Source organism: Hoplias malabaricus, chromosome 2, assembly GCF_029633855.1.
Source record: "Hoplias malabaricus isolate fHopMal1 chromosome 2, fHopMal1.hap1, whole genome shotgun sequence".
Classification (NCBI taxonomy): domain Eukaryota; kingdom Metazoa; phylum Chordata; class Actinopteri; order Characiformes; family Erythrinidae; genus Hoplias; species Hoplias malabaricus.
In genome coordinates this window covers 45,572,675-45,594,636 of record NC_089801.1, presented here as the reverse complement: position 1 = coordinate 45,594,636, position 21,962 = coordinate 45,572,675, and positions in this window count along the sequence as shown.

Genomic DNA, 21,962 nt, shown 5'->3' with positions numbered 1-21,962 from the left:
AATGCTCCAGAAATATTTGGAATAATAGGTTTTCAATCAAGCAAAATGTGTGTGTGTATATATATATATATAATACTTTACAACTGATGTTGTCACAAAGCAGCTTTACAGCATTGGTATCAATTTAAACTGACTTCCATTAAAAGTTTAGAAGTTTAGTTCCCATCTCCTGTAAAGTTGCTATATAATATAATCACTCTTAAAAAAAATACTATTTATGTTTCTACACAGTTCATGTAAATATAGTTACACAAAGTGGTTTGATGTGAAATGATGAGAAGCTTACTAACTCCAGAACCAGAACAAGCTCCACAACACATTTTATTCATTATTTGTAACTACCAGTGACCCTGCTGTGTCTTGTGCGTATATGTAATATAGATCGTGAGAGAATAGTGCTTAAAGACAATGTTCACAATAATATTCAGAGAATGTTTCCTTACCATTTGCTCTCCTGTCTGTGTGCTGGACAAATGTGAGTTGTTTGTATGCAGCCCTAGCTCAGTAAATGGGGAAACTAACCAAGGATCTCAATCCAAAATAGCTCAGGTTGCGAAACTTCACCTGGAGGCATTTCATCTCATGAAAAGAGATGAGGATGTTGCTCTATTCCTGCTCTGTAGGTAGGTAATACTGACTTATTTTTGCTTCTACAGACTCATTACTAACAATACAGTTACATTTGTAACTTCAGTTGTTTCATTTGTAGCGTATTAAGTCTGGGTTTACTTTCATACAGTCAGACATTACAATTTGAAGTAATCTGAAACAGCAAAAATAAGCAAATATTAGACACATATGGAAAAGACATAGAGCAATATCCTCATCTCTATTCATGCTTTTCAGTGTTTGGAGTAATCGCCATTGTCTAAATAACTCCAGATGCCTTTTCTCTGCTGTGAGTAGAAAGAGAGAAAGCCTAGCATCCTGGGCCGGGACGACATTAGACTGGTTTTGAGCATGCAAACAGACTGAAGAGCTAGCAAATGGTGAGGAAAGAAGTGTTTTTAATTACAGTTGTCAACATCACCTTTAAATGATCAATGTGCCAATTTTGTGTGAACATTTCTGACTTGCTGCAGATGAATTCTGAATCTTCTCAATGACATTGCCAATGTTTCCCTTAAAATGTTTTTTTGTAACTGGTATAGAGAGGTTGGAAAATGAGTCTTGCAAAAAATAATTTATATATCATCATATATATAATGATTGCATTTTATATTCACGCTGAATTTGAAGGTGAACTGAAATTAGTGTTTAGAAGCCTGTTAGGAGTAAAAACAATCAAGATAAACGCGGGGAAATGTGTAATAGGAAATAAAGTGATAAAACATACAATGCAATTCACCACACTGATGTTTTTAGCCACTGCTTACTGCTGAGAGATTTGTGCAAGTCCTGCCTGTCACACTTTTGCTAACCTTTTGAACCTGTTCTGTTTTGACAGACACTAATAGAGGTTTAAAACGCTGAAAGCAATAATGGAATGAAACAGAAGAACAGAGAGAAGAAAAAGTGCACGTTCTCCTCTTACAGAGCATTTGTACTTTCTGTACTTTTCTGGAATTTTCTGTGTGAATATGCATGGGTTCTCCATTTAGGTTTTTGCAAAGTTGGTCAATCTTGCTGTTCCTGACATTTCTGTTATGTGTGTAAAGTTATAAATATGATAAAACAGGTTCATGTCTGCAAATTAATGCCTGAAGGCCAGGCTTCTTTTCCAGAGTGTCTGCCCTTGCTTGTGTAAAGGTGTGTGTTTGTGTATATATTTGTCTGGGTCTCTGTCTTTGTCTGGAAGACTGTGAAAGAAATATTTTATCAACCAAAGACTCCCCCCCCCCCCCCCCCACAAGCCTGTTTAAACAAAGCGTCCCTCTGTTCACTAAAATCAGACAGACACGTTTAAAGAAATTGTCTGTCTTTTTCTGTGCATACTCCCCCTCTTCCCATGCTTAAATGAGCATTTCAATGCTTTCTCATAAGCTGTAAAGCAAGACCGATGTCGTCTGATAGTGGGGGTCAACACGGTGATACATTTTCTGACACTTGCTTTTGATTTTAATCCAAGTAATTTGGGGAAAAAACAATAATTTGTTGTCAGTTACAGCTTTGAGACGACTACAGAAAAACAAACTTGGTCCATTATTCCGTTCCCCAAGGTTACAAGGGTCCCTCTGAGGGGTAATTCCAAATACTTCATATATTTTTAAAGGAATTCTGCTCACCCTCTCTGTCGTTTTTTTTTTTTTTTTATCCCCAAACCCTCTCCAGTTTCAGTTTTTGAGCCGATGAAATTAAATTTTGAGGGCAGTCCCACCACAGTTGGTGGACATTATGATGCTCCCACTTCCATACTGAATATGCTGTTTTTGGGCTAATAAGTACAACACTTCTTTCTGCAAGTATGACAAGCTGAGCTGTTTTGGTATCATCTATGTTTTGCACGAGAAATGACTGCACTGCAGTTAATTGCGTATTGTTCTGTGCTCTGTGTAACTGCTCTCTTCAAGTAACTGCTTGCTTCTCTCATAACTTATGTATTATTATGTATGATTCTTTTGAGAGCTTGCATTGTTGTGAAATCTTGTGTGGTGCACCTGTCTGGAAATATTAGCTGCAGTTCAGGAAAAACTTTCCACTTGTTATTTGCAGGCTTTGCTGTGCATGCTTGCAGACATAAAATCATTCCTTCATATGAGGGAATGATATTTACCAAAATGATCTTTTATCTCACTGATTTCTTCATTAGAAACACAGATTTCAAAGGTCCACTTTATAGAGATAAAAAAAATAATAAAATTTTGCAGAGCATTTCTCCTCAAATCTGGCAATGCTTAGCAATGCTGTCATTTAAAACCAGATTATACTTTCACCTGGGTGCACACAGCACACAGCCAAGGTGAATAACATGGAAACAGGAAACTATAAACTATTCTGCTTTGGACAGCTTTGCTGGGAAACATTAATTGTCTTGTCACCACCATTTTACAAGCAGATAATTGATCAGAAGATTAGTATGTTTTCTTAAGCATTACTATTAAATTGTTTTAGCTCAGAGGGTGACATGCAGCAGGTAGTGTCACTGTCACACAGCTCCAGGGATCTGTGATTGGGGGTTTGAGTCCTGCTCCTGGTGACTGTCTCTGTGGAGTTTGTGTTCTCACTGTGTCCGCATATTTGTTTTTTCTTTTTTCTAAAGTTTCAACAAAAACTGGCCATAAACAATAAAATCTGCAGTTTTTGTTTGCCTTCTGTAAAGCAGTAAATGTAATGTAAGATTAAGACTGTAATCATTGTATTAGGTTTTTATTTAACAGGTAATCAGTATCATAAACTTATACACTTCAATTATAGTGTTTTGTGGAAATACATTTGCCACAGGGAGAAAACGGGTCCCTTTGTAAGAGGCATGTTCACACAGTTCCTAAAGCACAGAAAAATGCTTTTGAACAATTTGAGATAGAACTTAACGTTAATTTTTGTGACAAAGTTATCAAGCACTGTTTAAGGTAGAGTTTTAGAACTTTTTTTGTTGTTTAAATTTGCTTAACAATTGCTTAAAATTATTTTTAAGGTGGCGTGGATGGGGCTAAGATTATGTACTAAACCTATTTGAAGCATAAACTGATGCATTCATGGCCTGTAAAGTAACTTGATGTTTCATCACGTCATATTCAATTTATGTTAAAATAAGAATATTTTATGAATATTGCTACTAAACAATAAAAATGACTCCAGTAGTAACTGTTGTGACTTGCAACATTTCAGCTGCTTGTGCCATGTGATGGCTTACTCCAGCTTTATCTGTCTGTGGTTTTATCAGATGCAAGGTAAAGCTCTGCTGATAGCTGAACCGAAACACAGGCAAAACCCAGATGCAAACTCTTGACTTTATCATTTCCTTGGAACTAATTTGTTGTCTGTTCAGCCTAACCACTTACATTCTGTTTGCTGTTGTGTTGCAGCCAATTTTCTCTCATTTTGTTGGTGACCGTGTGGTAGTCAGGTCTCAAGTCCTCAGCTTTATGGCTTCAAAAACATGTTGCAATTTATAAGTAAGTAGACAAATTGTTATAGGTAAGCAGACAATTTTTGGTTTGTTTTAGAAAATAAATTATAATTGTGAGCTATAATGTGCAGAAAGCTGGCTGGAATTTAAGGGTTACACCTTTTACGAGAAGAAACACCTGAGGTCTGCATTTTATTTGAGACTAGAATAAATATGAAGATCTATTGCAATGTTTACTCCTTGTCCTCAAATCTTCTCTCACTCACTGTCTGTGTGATGCAAGTGTCTGTTGATGGATATAATCAGATGTTGGCTCTCTTCTCTAGGGATGATCTTCAAAGCCTGTAAATCTGCTGTGTTTATTGATATTCAGCTTTGGCTTTTTTCACAGTGAGTCCAGCCTTCAGTTTATGATGTTCAGTAAGGGATCATTTTCAACCCAAAAAATAATCTAGCAGGAGAGTTTTTAAATTCTTTTGGTGTAGGACCACAGATAAATGAACAAAACTGAATCCAAGAGCAAGATGCTATTAATTTATGAAGTTAGTAGCTAAATTATATTGATAAGTACTGTTCTCGTTTTATATGGATTTATATGGCAATCCAGTTGTTACCATAGGAAGTCTGTAATGTTTATAATGATATAATGTGTAGGACAAAGCAAGTTTATTTCTAAAGCACATTTCATACATATGCCTCTCAAAAGGGATTAAAAAATTAAAGTATGTTAAAAAGCAGACTTCTTATGGCAAACTGCTTATATCATTTAAAATAGAAGTAAAATACAAACAGAAAGTGAACCTATTGGTATTAATACCCCAATATAAATTGTTAAACACAGTCAAAAATTAGGAAAAATCTGGACAAATATTTCATTTAGCTAATTTATTTTCTTGTATTGATGTCCTGTGATGGACTGGCTCCTGCCTTGGTTCCAGTGATTACGATTTCATAAGGGAACCCAGTTGTGAGTCTTAATGAAATGTCTGTGACCACTTTGGTCAAAATACCACAGGGATCAAACACTGCAGCAGCAGTCTCAACTGTCTAAATAGCACTGTTCAGAATGGCTGGTTTCAGCGCCCATTCAATTTAACGTGAATAAGCCGCTCGCTGTTCACCCCAACCCTGAGCACACAGGAATGAAGTGCAGAAGCTCTACTTTTTAGCCATTTTTGCTCTGTCTTCTATGTTCTCAATTATTCTGATTTTAATCACTGCCCTTGTTTCTATGCACCGGTTGTTTCTGTTTTGTTACATTTAATCTTCTGAGCTGTGATTGAAAAGTCTCAGCCCTGGACATAAAAAGTGGAGCAAAAACTGAATAGCTTGTTTTAGTCCATGAGAAAAGGGTTAGCAGGCTAATGTGCACATGCACTGAACAAAGGATATTTTTCATCATACGTCTCCTTTAAGTGATCCACTGTTTTCATTTGATCTTTGACTCAACATTATTCCTGTGTTCTTGCTTTTCTAAACCTGGTATTTGTTTTTTTTTCCTGACAGTAAGCAGTTTTTTTTGTTTTGTTTTGTTTTTTACTTTTTGTGTCTCCTGTCATCGTCATCTCATCTGCAAATTTGACCTTGTCCCTTCAGTTTGTAAGGCTTACTAGTTTTAATTTTCTGGCAAATCCCCAGAGGTTATGCTGTTGCATTCTCTGTATGGCTCTTTGCCACAGCTATACCCACATCCTAGTGGATGTTCTTGCTCCAATTAACTGCTGAAAAGGGCATTGTATTTTATAATTCTTCTGTTAACTAGCGTCCTATGACTAAGCATGACTGTGTTCTTGTTTCTTAGCAATGAAGTAAACAATTGATTTTCACACCCTACCACCTTTAATTTTTAATGGGCCCAAGAGGACTCTTCTGTGTCCTCACTTTTCAGAGCTTGGATTCCAAAAAAAGAGCATTTATAGTTTTCAACATTCTGCCACTCTGGTTCATATTTGACTAATGTACAGTTTTTTGTTTGTTTATTTGTGCAACTGTTACATTTCCCTACAGTGGATAGTATATTTCGCCAAATCCCCTAAGGCTACCCTGGGGTAGTCTTCATAGTAATGTTTGGAGGTCTGACACACCTATTCCTGTATCCTAGAAGGATCCCATCCTTGATCACTTCAGCTGTTGCTAAGGGCTTTGTCCTTGCCAGAGAAAGTTTTCTTATCTGTATTATGACTAAGAGCAAGTGTATTCTTGCTTCTTAGCAATGAAGTAAACAACTTTTCTTTACACCACTTTCTTCAGTTTATCACTAATTTCATAATATTCCTTTTGTATTCTTAACTTTAAGCAATGAACTTACCAATGGATATTGATATACCTTTTGGCTATTTTTCTTATTAAAGGAAAAGAAGTGTCTTTTTATATACTGAGCTCTTTTTACCAGTTGTTGAATGAAATTCACATTCACAGTATTGTTGTGAAAACAAGTCTCATACACACACTCACCTCCCACCCCTTCACTTATGAACACCCCACCCCCCTCCATCTTACAGACAAACACACATACAGCGCTCTCTCCTCTCACAGACAAACATGAACACACACACACACACACATACACACAGACCTTCTAAGCTGAGGAATATTCACATTGTTCACGAACGGCTCTCTGGGCACAATCAGGGCTTTCTATACACACACACTACCTAAATGTTAAACCTGGAGAATATGTGTAATCACATAAATTGATGTTGATTACAAGATAAAACCAATATATTGCTCATAAAATATACTGGACTGTGTTATTACAACCATAAATTGTAACTTTGGCATTGCTTTAGCCGTTATATCCACACAGCAGTCAACAGAAAAGCACTTATTACAAGTGTCAATGTTCACAACCTAAAAAATTCACAAATCCGGTTAAAGTTACCACTGGCCCTGGTTCGTCTGTAACTCTTAAAAATCTGATTCTAACACTTCGTTAGAATTATTGTTAGTGTTAGAAACTAAAGCTTGGGTTCCACTGACACAAAGTGTGGCTCTGGCGATTATAAGCACACAGCAACCACATAACAAGCGCTTATTGCCAGAATCAATGTCTAATGGTCTAAAGTTAGCAGCCGCAAAACCCTGGCTCACTGCTCAGTAACTCTCTAAACCTGATTATTACACTTTTGTCAACAGAACATGTCACTAACTAACACAGCAACACATGAAAAAATGGCAACAAGATACTAACTACTCCAATTTACTCGCTTAGTCAGTCCAATATTAACTCTTGAACAGCCAATCTCTCTCTCTCCCGTTAATATCATATCGGAAAAAAATTGCTAGATACTTCTTGTAGCATGGTAAACATCCATGAGCTATGTGCCGTAAAGTGTTACACATTTCTCGTGAGAGATCGCTGCCCGGTGGTTCTGAAGTTGCATGGCCAAGTTTTTTAGTGGAGAAGGTCAGGGAGCTGTGAGAGAGGCATTATTCTCCCAATTCCAGGTCAGAGGAGCCTCGCAATCTTTTTGAAGCTGCCATTTTTAGGTAAAGATACTACATAGTGTTCCTTAAGTGAATAATTTTCAGCCTTATAAAGACCTGCTCTACTCACATGTTCTAGGTCCTCAAGGTTGTGAAAATATGGCAGACCTCAGATGCAAATGCAATCCCTGGAATAATCTCCAGACTCTAATTATTAAATATGATGAATATACAAAATATTATCAGAATAAAACTGACCTTCTGCAATTAATATTTTATATTTTTTATATCATATCATTATCCACTTAGATTTATACGGAGATTTAATTTATATCAAATATGGTCAAATATATTGAACATTGAACAAGATTTTAACTAAATGAATCACTCTCCCTCTCTCTGTTTGACTGTCCAATTTTTGTTTGAGTTTTATTGAGGTTCTAATATAACAACATCTTGTGAAATTGGCCTAGTTTGCATTTGAGATTGTATATTTAAACCCAACTCACTGTTTTCAATGAAATAAAAAAAAACTTTCTCCCATTAAATTTTGATTATACAACATCACATAGCCATTGGTTACAACTTTCTCTCCAAAGTTATAAAGCCCATATCCAAAAAAGTTGGGACATTTGTGCAAATTGTAAATAAAACCAAATGCAATTATGTGCAAATAGTTTAAAAACTTTATTTTATTCAAAATATAAAAAAACAACCTTTTAAATGTTCAAACTGAGAAAGTTTAATGTTTTTGAATATTTGCCCATTTTGAAACTGATGCCAGCAAATATTCCAAGAAAAAGCTGGGAGAGTGTCATGGGACCAGTGTCCTGAGCATTTGGGGACCAATTGTTTTTGTTTTGAAAATGAAATGTTTTCCAATTCTTGCTTTTTATAGGGTTTCAGCTTGGGATCTCCATTAAAGTGATTTTATTTCAATAATGCACCAATTGTTTTCAGTGATTGACAGGTCTGGACTAGTTTAGTTCCCAGACTCTTACCAATGAGCCATGTTGTTGTAATCTTTGCATTGGATCGGCTTTGTTTTACTGAAATAAACAAGGCCTTCCTTAAAATAGATGTTGTCTAGATGGCAGCATGCTACACCAAAGTCTGTGTATATCTCTCAGCATTAACAGTGTAATCACAGCTGTTCAAATCACTCATGCCCTGTGCACTAATACCCCCTCAAACCATCATGAATGCTGTACTCCTCTTTAGCCCAGAGTATGTGGCATCCATGATTTCCTAAAAGAATAAAATTTTTGATTTATCAGACCACAGGACACTTCCATTTCAGCTCAGGCCATCTTCCAATAATTCCAATAGTTTTAATCTTAAATTGTTTCAGCTTTTGCCCACACAGTTGTTCCTCTCTGAGATGCTCTTTTTAAACCCTATCATGTCACTGAGCATGCTGATTAACAATATTTTTGTAGCATTACATGACTTCACTAGTCTTTTGTTTCCAAAGCCAAATTTTGGAATGTGTTGGTGGAATCAAATTCAAAATAGGCAATTGTATTTGTATTATTCTCAGTTAAATATAAGGATTTAATGATTTGTGCATTATTGCATTCTGTTTGTTATTTACAATTTGCAGTGTCACAGCTTTTCTGGACATGGAGTTTGCATGTAATAGAAATTTACAGTGTATGAGCATCTGGGCACTTTCTTTATTGTGCTGGTATCGATTGTTCAGTCAATGTTTATTATCAAATAAAAAATGAAGTCTAATAATATGACATATCCAACCTTGCGGCAGCTGTGTAGGCTTACATATGGTGTCTGTGTCCAATCCTGTTCTGGAGTACATTTACATATGTTGCATTTGGCAAAAGTTCTTATCCACATCAAAGTTTAATGTTAAGAGTCTTGCCAAGGAACTCTATATTGAGTAGCAAGGTGTGTTGTTAAGGCAGCAGGTTTATCTGTTATGCTACGCCAACCAGCACTAGAGTACTAAAGCCCAGTCTGAGCACACATCAGATATGCAGGTAGGTTTTCTCTTTGTTTAAATCTCCTCCATCTCTAACTTTGCTTGGAAGTCATGGGCAGTGAGTTTAAGGAAATTTAGGGTGTTATCTAGCAAGCTGATTTAAACTGTTGCATGCTGGGTAGATTATTAGGCACTGCTGAGATATGTTATTTTGGTGGAACCTGAACCCAAGCCACTAGAAATAATGACAGAATTTAAACAGTTGTTCTTATTTACTAACCAATGTCAAATGAGCTAATTACAAACATTGATCATGCTTAAACAATGTCTATACATTCATAAAAACTCTTACTATGCTGGTACCTGCAATACTAAATATTCAATACTTTAATTGGTGACTATTATTGTTGCATAATCTATAGTAATCGTAGATTTAAAATTGTGCTGATTTCATACACCCCATTCCATATACAGGATTTATATGTTTTATTTTACACAGTTCTGTAGAAAAATATTACAGATATTCACCTCTCCTTCTGAAGAACAGAATATAATGCACCTTCAGGGCACAAAATTAGACATAGTTTTACCAATGTTGTTCCTTTAAAGGTACATATACAAGCTCTATACCTTTAGTGACCAATAATGTACCTCTATCATACCTTTTTTTTTTCTTAGAGTGTACATTCTGCAGGTATTCCCCGAATGTCCATTTTCATTATCAATCACTGCTTGCCGACTGCTTTCTGTGAATGTGTTTGGAGTTCCAAATACTAAAAGGTTAAGACGAGTGCAATCTCCAAGACCAACCTGAAAAATGATTTTGCATTGTTTCTGCATTGACATTATCCAGTCATAAAAGGTAAGATATAAATGGGGCATAAAAGCTTTTATACATTTCATGTCAGGAGTTTTCAAGTGTTTGATATTTTAAGACTGATTATTTCTCCTCAAATTTGTTGTTACATCTCATCTGTCTGATACAGTATGTTTATAACTAACTTTACTGCCCAACACCTTAGGAAGGAGACTGGCATCATGGCACTGCACAGATTTCTTGTAACTTGATGACATTAACCATGATGTCATTATAAACTTCCCCTACCACAACTAAGGGTACAGATCGGGTCCTGTGAAACATCGGTACCCTTTAATTTGATGATTTGGACCTGGTTGGGAGAGAGTGAATATGCAAACACTTTCCTTAGTGACCAAGGTCATACACACACACATACACACACAGGGTACAGTCAGGAAGTAGCCAGCCCAGACAACAGTGGTCATTCACAGAGGAAATGTGTCTGCTGCCCAGAAGAGTAAAACACAGCACACTCACGGTGGCACACCCAAACCACCAGCTCGACCCATCCTGAAAGACCTCATAGTACTTCACTTAGTGTAAGAGTGTGTATGTTTGCGTGTGTGTGTTTAATTTGGGTTATTTTCAGGACAAAATGTCCTGCCTTTATAGGAAAGCAGGGCTTAACCTACTGGGTTAATTTTCATAGAGTTTAAATGTTTTTTGATTATGTTGGGTGTTCAGTTTCAGTTTAGGCTTCACAAATTTAGAAAGTGTAGTAACTATGACACCAACTTGACTCATACCCTGCTATAAACCTATATCAACATTAACCTGATTAAATTGTCTGTGTTATAACAAAAGCCATATTCTATGTTTTTACGCCAGTGGTGTGGTGTGGCCTTCTTATAAATGTTGCCTTTTAGTGAACTGTTATTAAATCACAATTTGAAATTCAACAATTATAATAGAATAAGGTACAATTATGTTCCCTACTTAATGGTATGAATATGTCCCCTTGAGGGTACCACCACAGTGACAATGTTTCTGACTCAAGAATTAATTATGTACTCAATATATACATTTTGTGTGTGTGTGTGTGTGTTAGGGTCTGTGACATGTGCTGTCAGTACACTGTGGTCACACCCAGCTCTCTGAACAACCTTCCCATTCCTCTGGCAGCTACTACTACTGACCTTGATCCAATATTTCCAGATCAACAGAGCATGAGAATCACATACAAATCACTTGGGTGGTACCCTCAAGGGTACGTATTCAGTACTTTTAGTTAGGAACATCTTTTTTATTTCTGTATTTTACACAGCTCTGTAATGAAAGCTTCACCTTCAAGAAACTTTCTGATGAAGAGAATTTGATGCAGTTTTAGGGACCACAGCCGGACTTTAAAAGCACTGCTGTACCTTAGAAAGTTACATTTACACTATACCTGTACAGTGCATTTTTGTCTGACAGTTTAGCTCATGAACATGTCTTACACAATAACTGCTAAGGTAAAATAGGTGTAGGACAGAATGTTTCTGAGTCAATGTATCTCTGTGTTTGTCACCAAACTACTTATATAAACTTCAGCCTATTGCAGCACAGTCTGAAGTCATATGACTCACCTGAACCACAGGTAGGGCTGACATGTAAATACCTGTACTCTTGCCAGCCAGACCCACAATTAGCTCTGAAAAACTGAAAAAAAAATCTCACACTTATGGACACATTTGAGTCGCCAATCCACCTACCAACGTGTGTTTTGGGGCTGTGGAAGGAAACACCAAACCCCTCACAGATGGTTATATATATATATATTAGCCACACCCACTAAATATAAATATAATATCCACCCTTAAGGAAATTTACCAGGATATTTTTCCACACTTCCAGGTTCTTTTTATTTCTTCCTGATCAAAATTATTCCAAACACACATTCTTTAATGTTGAGGACTGGATTCTGGGAGGGTCTGCCTGTTGTTCTGAGAACAGCAGGAGCTTCTTTGTTTCCTTTTCTCAGACTGAAGGGATTATTGACAGCTCTGTATTCTTTCAGACCTATATTGGCGGGTTGTCTTCATGTAGTGGAAGGATAGACTCAAACACTTGGGGGGTCTTTCATGGTTGTTAGGAGGTCCATTCGAACCCAAGTAGATATTACATAGATCTTACATATAATCATTAGATATTCAAAACAATATTTGTAAGTCAAATTTAACAAAAGTATTGTACATGAACTATGAGAACATTATTACAAACAATATCATATTCTAAATCTCAGATGAATAAAAATACAAGAAAATGCAGAACATGGCCATTCAAAGTTTAGGTGATATGGTTAGTGCCCTTTTTTGAATAAGCTTTGTATATTTTCAAGGCGTAACTGTAACTATTTGCAGAATTCAACTGACCTTTTGATACAAATTTCCAGAGAAATTATGCCTGCGTTTATCTTTACAGAGTGTCTACATGAGAATGTGGAATTTCATGTTTTGAGAACTCTGGGAATCCCCTCTGCCAGAATGTGTTTGTTCCATTGGACGCTGGTGTGGACTTACTTTACTTACACTAACACTTTACAGAGGTTAACTGTTCATAAGAATACAGAAAACCTTCTTAAGACTTTCATGACACCTGACATAAGCCTAGACACTTATATAAGGGCTTATGTTGGTTTCATATAGCATTGTGAACAATGACTTACAGGAAAGTGCTGCTCTTAGTAATCAGTCATAAGGCTATGTCTGTGAAGGCTAGTTTCAGCACATCTACAGGGTGGGCCATTTATATGGACACGCATGTGACACATCAAACTTATAAGATACGAGATGTGCAGCACCTGAAACTACGGATATTGGTAGCCTGTGCTAGCATTTCTCCTGTGGTGTTGCTATCAGTGTGTGAAGAGTGGGAGAAGAGGGTTGCATTGACAATCCAACACAATGGGCAACACTTTGAACACATTTTATAAGTGGTAAGAAACTGGTAAATAACTCATGAAAGAATAAAGTTACATTAAAACCAAACCATTGTTTATCCTGTGAAATTCCCAATGAGTTTGATGTGTCACATGACCCTCTTCCCAAACAAAAGTTGAATCCGAAATGGCCGCCAGGGTCACCACCCATCTTGAAAAGTTGTGCCACCCCCAGTTGGCTCAATAAGTGTGTGATGTTTTGAGACACATACCAGGAAGGAGCTTTTGAAATCAAATGAAGATTTCATGTGTGAAAGTAATGATTACAGATATAAGTGATTCTTATTATCCACTGCACAGGTGAAAAGAGGTAACCTGTTTAGCCAACCACTAGCTTGGTAATAAGATGAGATACAGTTGGCCATGGAGGCAATACAGGTTCCATATGGCATCCTACAGCACATTTCCCCACAATTGTTGCAGCTGGGCGTGTAGATCCTGCAGACTCATAGGTTGCTGAAGCTGATGTCATAGCTGGTCAAATAAATTCTCGATTGCCAATAAATCTGGCTACTGAGGCCAAGGATATATTGCAATCTGAGGGAGACATTCCTGGAAAACCATATATGGGTGAGTATTATCCTACTGAAAAATGCTAGTTGGAAGCTCTGCCATGAGAGGCAACACATGGCTGCAGGACATACTGCACATATCGCTGAGCTGTTTGTGTCCCTCATGTCACTACTAGAGGTGACCAACAGTCATATACGAGGAATCCCCAGATCATGACACCTGCACCTGGGGCAGGAGTGAAGAGCTCACCAAGAAGCCCCCATACTCAAATTTGACTAACATTGTTTCACAAACAAAATCTGGATTCAATGCTAAAGATGATACAGTTGCAGTCCGTACCCATCCAGGGTTCTTGGTCACAACACCACTACTACCAGCACTTCTTAACAGCTTTGTCAGAATGGCCTAGATGGTGGCAATTTGTCAAAACAACCTTCCTGTTTCAACCATCCAATGATGCACCACCTTCCAAAGTGTGTCAGCTGGGCAAAATGTATTTGAGTGCATGCATAGCAGTCAATAATCTCTCTCCAAGAGGTACACTACCCAAAAACAGCCTCTGTGAGCATTGATATAGGGCAGCAGTGTGTCAGTTTACACTGCTCACTGATGCTATACCTAGGGTGACCAGATCTGAGATGGTGAAAAAGAGGACACACCTCAGAGGGCTGGAGGGGTTGGGGTGGGGGGTGATGAGCTCTTGCCCCTCACTGCCATTGTATGCTTAGCTGAACCCATGTGTGCTTTTAAGTCCTTTATACCTTTATTTGCTGCACATGGGAAAACATGTGAATTTCTTTTTTAATTCATCCGAGAACTTACATTTATGTTTCGGCATAGCTGCTTGAAACGAGGGTAGGTACATGAGCTTTGCCTGATGTAAACAAGGACTACTGACGTGCAGACTGACCAATTAAATGTTTACAGAGAAGGTTATCGACCAATAACGGTAGCTCTACAGTCAGACTGTCCAATCAGATTTTAGGCTACTTCACCACGCCCCCTTCTCACTCAAGCGAACCAATCGGAGTAGGGGAGGGCGGGACTAGTTTGTGAACGAAACGCTTCTCAAAATTCTATGTAAGCTCTAGAAAAACAAAATTCGAAAACGTTTGTGAAATTCCGCCCGGACATTTTTTTTAAGTCTAAAATAGAGGACGTGTCTGGGTAAAAGAGGACGTCTGGTCACTCTAGCTATACCTCCCTCTCAAATCTAAAGGGTTGAATTAACCTGATAAAAAATAACTTATATCTGGAGAACTAACAGTGATAATGGTATTGTTCCCTGTTTTGTACCTGGTGAGTTTAATTTATTTCAATTAATTGGTTTTAAAATAAAATGAACATTAATACCTCTCTTCACCAGATAAAATGTTTAGAAGTCTTCAGGGAGGTCTATAAAGTTGTGCTTAACCTATAAGCTAAAACACTACAATATACAACATTTTTTAGGTCTAATCCAAGCTCTACTGAATGATACATATTAGATTAATATGTTTACCTTTTCTAATTGTTAAATTGTGCAACGATGCTTGAAAAAAGTAGACTTGAGCTCTGTGTTTAATGCAAGAGATTCTTTATAGTTATTACAGCTATTATGACCATTATAAGCTTCAATTCAGCTGAGATATATGAATGTCTTTCTTTTATGAATTGCTTGACAGGAAGCTACAGCTGTTCAATTATGGCCTACTTACCAAAACCAAGGCCTGTGTTTCTGGAAATGCACCAAGCATAACTAATAACTAATAACTCACTGCCAACTACAACCTGAGGCATGGCACCCATACCACAGTCACAGTATGCAAATTTTCTCTCTCTCTCTCTCTCTCAGCTTGCAAAATTAGAGCTGCAAGAAAAAAAATGAAAAAGAAAACAGAGTACATAATGACAATGGGGTTACCTCATACAGACTTTTGATTGGACGTTGGCCAGGCCCATTTTTATTCCCACTGTGGGAATAGTGTGGGAAGTCATATTTTAATGTTTCTGTCATTGTATTAAAATCATTTCTAAATGTTTAATTTTGGGAACAACTATTCAAAATCATTGTTTTATTTGTCCAAAATTTTGCTCCTTTAGCCTTATACTATGCCACATGGCTAATGGAGTTAACAGATGTTTGAAGCTAATACAACAAGTTAGCACTGAGCAAACTTGCAAAATTTTGCAAGCAAAAATGAAAAATGGTAGTGTTGCTGTCACAGCCCCAGGGTCCAACTCCGGTTGACTGTCTGTGAGGAGTTCCCCCTTGTTTGTGAGGTGTGTTCACCCTGTGTCTGCGTAGGTTTCCTCTGGGTGCTCCGATTTCCTCCCACGGTCCAAAAACACACGTTGGTAGGTGGATTGGCGACTCAAAAGTGTCCATAGGTGTAAGTATCACCCTACAAAGGACCGCCGTCCCCTCCAGGGTGTGTTCCCAGCCTTTCGCCCAGTGATTCCGGGTAGGCTCCAGACCCATCACGTACCTGAACTGGATAAGTGGTTACAGACCACTTAAGTTAATTTAATACATACTTTTGACTGCATTCTTACAGGTAAATTGTGTAACTTTGTGTCTAAGCATGACACATTCATTTTTAAAATGAATAAAATGGATTAACTTTATTGCAGATGGTTTACCTATGTTTATTTAAACTTTTTTAAAAATTTATTTCACACTACACACTCTTAAAAATAAAGGTGCTTGAACAAAGTAGTGCTATATTCCCCTTTTCTTATACACATATACATACCTTTTGTTTATTATATAATACATTTGCATTTGTTAACTACCACCTCTATTTATGAATGTATATATCCTTTTATTCTTGCCTGACCTATGGGGGTGGGGAGATAATTTTTGTTTTGTCTTTTTTTTCCTTTCTCTCAGTTAACCTTGGTAAACAATTATTGTAACAAGTAATGATCAATGTATATAACAATCTTTGATTAATAAAATAAACATACTGATTAAAAAATAATAACAATAAAGGTGCTACAAAAGGTTATTTAAGCGATTCCATAGAAGAACCACTTTTGGTTTCATGAAGAACCATTTTTGTTTAAGAAATGTGTGAGTGGGAACAACATAGAAGGTTTAAAATGCTTAAGGTAGAAAGGTTTAAAAGTCTTAAGGTTCTTTATCAATTTAGAAATATTAGCGAAAATGGTGCTTTATGGAAACAAAAGTAGTTCTTCTGTGGGATCAAACCTTTTGTAGCACCTTTATTTTTAAGAGTGCATGCAGTCAGAAAGTTGGTGTTTAATATGCATTCTCTCATTACTAGTTTAAATTATAATGTGACTTATGTATGACAAGTTATGAGGTGTGTTTGTAACAGTTAAGTTTGGCCACTTCAGTCCCATTAACAGGAGCAGTACATAACTATGTGTCACAGATTTAATGGCTCTGTGTTTCTACTGTGTCTGACGTCATGCCTATCCAACACTAATAAAAGTCTGGATAATGTGGCTGTTGATTATTTGATCTAAATTTAAAAAGTTAAGGGCTTCTCATATGTAATCACACACTAGACTTGGTTTTGACCCTGGGCACGAATATAAAAAACCTAAATATTCTCCCTCAGTCTTCCACAGTCTCAGACCACTACCTAATTTCATATGAACTGAGTTTAGATATTAAAAAATGTACATGCCCACATTATTATCTAAAGCGCTCACTAACCCCATCTACAGCCCCTAAATTTACTGAAAACATCACTGATTTATTGACCTCAGTCAGTAGTCCAGCAGACCCACTGGAGCTGGATAGACTAACGGACTACTTAGATAACACTCTTCGATCAACTTTAGATAGTGTAGCACCGCTTAAGCGTAAAAAGCTACAACAGAAAAAACTTGCTCCCTGGTATAATGAAGAAACGCTCATCCTAAAACAAACCGTAAGGAAATTAGAGCGGAAATGGCGGTCGACTAAACTGGAAGTATTTCACTGTGCCTGGAAAGATAGCCTTATCCAATATAGAAGGGCACTCGTCAATGCACATTCAGCACATCTGTCCTCACTGATTGAAAATAATAAACACAATCCTAGAGCACTCTTTAACGTAATCTCTAAACTTACAAACAATCGGGCAGCTACTGATCCACAGATCCCAGCCATTCACACCAGCAATGCTTTTATGGACTTTTTTAACAATAAGATTGAAAATATTAGACAAACAATAAATACCATATTACTAAATCCAGCCTGTCTGTCATCTGGTGTGGATGATATAGAACAAAACATAGAAGAAAGATTAGAGGACTTTGACCCACTACCACAGCTAGAACTGGAGAAAATCATCTACTCATCAAATTGTACGACCTGCACACTTGATGCAATACCAACAAAACTATTTAAAGAAGTATTACCAGTCATAATCAATCCCATTTTAACAATCATAAATTCGTCCCTTAGACTAGGTCACGTACCCAAAGCATTTAAACTAGCAGTTATTAAGCCCCTGATCAAAAAACCGAATCTTGATCCTAGTGTACTATCCAATTACAGACCCATCTCTAACCTTCCCTTCATATATAAGATCTTAGAAAAAGTTGTGGCCCAACAACTTAGGTCATACTTGCATAAGAATAACATATATGAAAAATTTCAATCTGGTTTTAGGCCACACCATAGCACAGAAACAACTTTAGTTAAGATAACAAAACGACCTTCTTCTAGCCTCTGATCGAGGCTGTGTATCCATGCTAGTTCTACTAGACCTCAGTGCAGCTTTCGATACAATTGATCATACTATTCTGCTAGAAAGATTAAAAAACATGGTTGGAATAACAGGAACAGCCCTATCATGGTTTAAGTCTTACCTCACAGATCGCTATCAGTTCGTAAACGTAAATAATGTTTCTTCTACTCATACAAAAATGAGATTTGGAGTTCCCCAAGGCTCCATTTTAGGACCTTTACTATTCATATTATACATGCTGCCACTGGGCAGAGTTATTAGCAGGCATGGCATTACCTTCCACAGTTATGCAGATGACACACAGTTATACATATCAGCCAAACCAGATGACAAACCTACATTAAAGAAAATGGAGGACTGTGTTAAAGAAGTGAAGCATTGGATGTCATACAATTTCCTTCTGCTAAACAGCAACAAAACCGAGGTTCTCCTTCTAGGTCCAAAACCTGCGATAAATAAGGTATCAGATTTAATACATAATTTTGACTTCCCTGTTCTCCCGAGCTCATCAGATAAAAATCTGGGTGTTATAATTGATTCAGATCTATCATTTGATCAGCATATAGGTAACATTACAAGAATAGCTTTCCTACATCTTCGGAACCTCGCTAAGTTAAGAAATTCCTTATCCCTCCCAGATGCGGAAAAATTAGTTCACGCTTTTATTTCATCAAGATTAGATTATTGCAATGCACTTTTATCAGGATGCTCCAGCAGAAACTTGAGTAAACTCCAGTTAATTCAAAATGCTGCAGCCAGGGTCCTCACTAAAACTAGAAAATTTGATCATATCAGTCCAGTCTTATCGGCCCTTCACTGGCTTCCAGTTAAATTCCGTATTGATTACAAAATTCTTTTACTCACGTATAAATCCTTATATGGTCTCGCCCCTGAATACTTGCAAGACCTCATCACACACTATGAACCACCAAGATTACTCAGATCTCAGGGCGCCGGCCTCTTACTAGTACCCAGAATTCATAAGACGTCAGCGGGGGGGAAAGCCTTCTCCTACAAAGCCCCTCAGCTCTGGAACAATCTTCCAGCTAGTGTTCGGGACGCAGACACAGTCACTATGTTTAAGTCCAGGCTCAAAACACACTTGTTCAGTTTAGCCTTTGGCAACTAACCTCTGTCTAGTTTAAGGTTGTCATTTCAGGAACTCATGGACATGGAGAATCAGGGTAAACCTGGATGATGTGCTCACAATTTCTCTTGCTTGGAACGAAAGGATGTCTTTGCCTTAGCTCCTTCTGGTTTCCCTACTCCCAGTCTGTTACAGTCTGATCCGTCACTACACTAAAGAAAATATTCACATGCTCTTATTCTCTGCTGCACTCAACTCAACTAACTGCTTCCCTTTTACTGTTTTACTGTTTTCTGAGAGAATGGTGGCCCACTGATGGAAGATTGTTTGCTGGATTCTCCTGCAGACCAGACCAGACCAGACCAGCTGCTCACCTTATTATTATTATTATTATTATGTAGCATAATGACACTTCATTGGTGATCATTTAAAATTCAATCTATAGTTTGATCAGAGGAGGATGGGTCCCCTTTGTGAGTCTTGGTTCCTCCCAAGGTTTCTTCCTCCAGCCTCGAGGGAGTTTTTCCTTGCCACTGTCGCCTTCGGCTTGCTTGCATTGGGCTTTGATTTAAATGTTCTGTTTTGAAACTGTGAAGCTGCTTTGTGACAACGTCAGTTGTAAAAAGCGCTATACAAATAAATTTGATTTGATTTGATTTGATTTATGTAGCACCAGCTGAGGCAGATTTACATTCATTTATAGCAGCTACCCCTAATTCACTATTGTTTTTTTAAAAATACACATTACAAATCCTTATCTTCCGATATCAGTTCACTATAATAGTGCGCTATATAGTGAGCAATGTAAAGTATAGTGTAGATATTTCAGTTGAAGAAATGGGTTATATCTGAGCAGGTCCTTGGAGTCTCGGTATTAGACAATCAAGCTCACAAGATATGGAATATTAATATTGCAATGTTAATTTATCTTGATAAAACAACATATGTTATGTGGTAATCACAAAATAAATTATTTGTTAGAACAATAAGATGCTACAAAAAAGGGCTTTTAAGGCTTCCATTATTTTGTGTTACCTCAAACCATGCAAGTAATTTACACTTTTGTGCCGTAGATCAGTGTGAAGCACTTTTTGCAGTGGTGAGCGTGTAATAATCTGATATGATGTTAAGTTTGGTATTTTTATTGTTTATGGTACACAAGTTAGCCACTTATTGCCAACTGATATAGTAGCTTCACACATTTTTGGTATGTATCTGTTTAACTGTTAAATTCTGGCTACAAAATGGCTGCTGCTGTTTATGTTTTACAGCTGCAGTCTATTAATCTGAAGTTTACGACTGAAGTCTAATATTGCTGACACCAAAAACTTTAATGATGTGCAAAATCCACTCTATAATGCTTTAAAATGTTTGAATTCTTTTCAAATTTTCACCATATGAAATTAGTATATTATGTATACTAATATCCTTTTTTGTAATCATGTAGAGGCCTACAGTTAAAACAAAATAAGCAGCTGATGTGTACGCACTTTTCCTAGCAGACGAATATGAACCTGTTTATTATTTTCAAGGCTGTTGTGTGTAACACTTCTTTAAAAGCCTGGAGGGCTCTGAGATAATCTCTCCTTATTATTACTGGGTTTGATAAACATTTTCTCTCCATAGTAACAGTGAAAAGAAGACGGCTCATTGTAGCATGCTTTCATTTTTCTGACAGTTATTGCTAGTGTCAATGTGGTTTATTAAAAACTCTCTGAACCTATCACCTGAAAGCAGTAGAGCCATTTTCACATATTCCAAGCCTGAAAAAACATGAAAGGGCTTTTATAATAAAAGGCATCATTTTGCAACCACAAAGTCTCATTTATCACACGTCTTTTCATATATGAACATTTATTATATAAAACTTTTATTCTCACTTGCTAAAGGGAACCTTAAGTTTCATGAAGTCTTCTGATTTAATGGAGGCAGTGTTGGTCACATGCCTTAATCCTGCACTTGTGAAATTGCACTTTGTGAAAAAAAACACAGGCTCAACAATAAATATGTGGTGTAACTGCATATAATGTTAGAGATTTATATTGTTTCTATTCTAGTTTTATATATTCAAGTCAAGTCAAGTTTATTTGTATAGCACATTTAAAAAGACAGTGAATGTCAGCCAAGGTGCTGCACAATAAAAATCAACTAACAAAACAAACCAGATAAAATTATAAGACATACATATAAAAGAAATACAACGAGTAAAAGAATCTAACAATAAAACGTTGTGGAGAAAAATACTGATGGCAAGACAACATAAACCAAGGCAGAGATAAATAGCTAAAGTAATTTAAAAGGACCCAAAGGCCAGAGAAAATAAATAGGATTTCAAAACAGACTTAAAAGTTACTATTGTAGGGGATTGCTTTATAAAGAGTGGGAGACTGTTCCAAAGTCTTGGAGCGCCTACAGCAAATGCCCGATCTCCTTCAACCGAGAGCGAGGGGTGTCTAAAAGCAATTTGTCAGAGGAACGTAGGGTACGTGGGGTAGATCGAAAGCAAAGAAGATCCAAAATATAT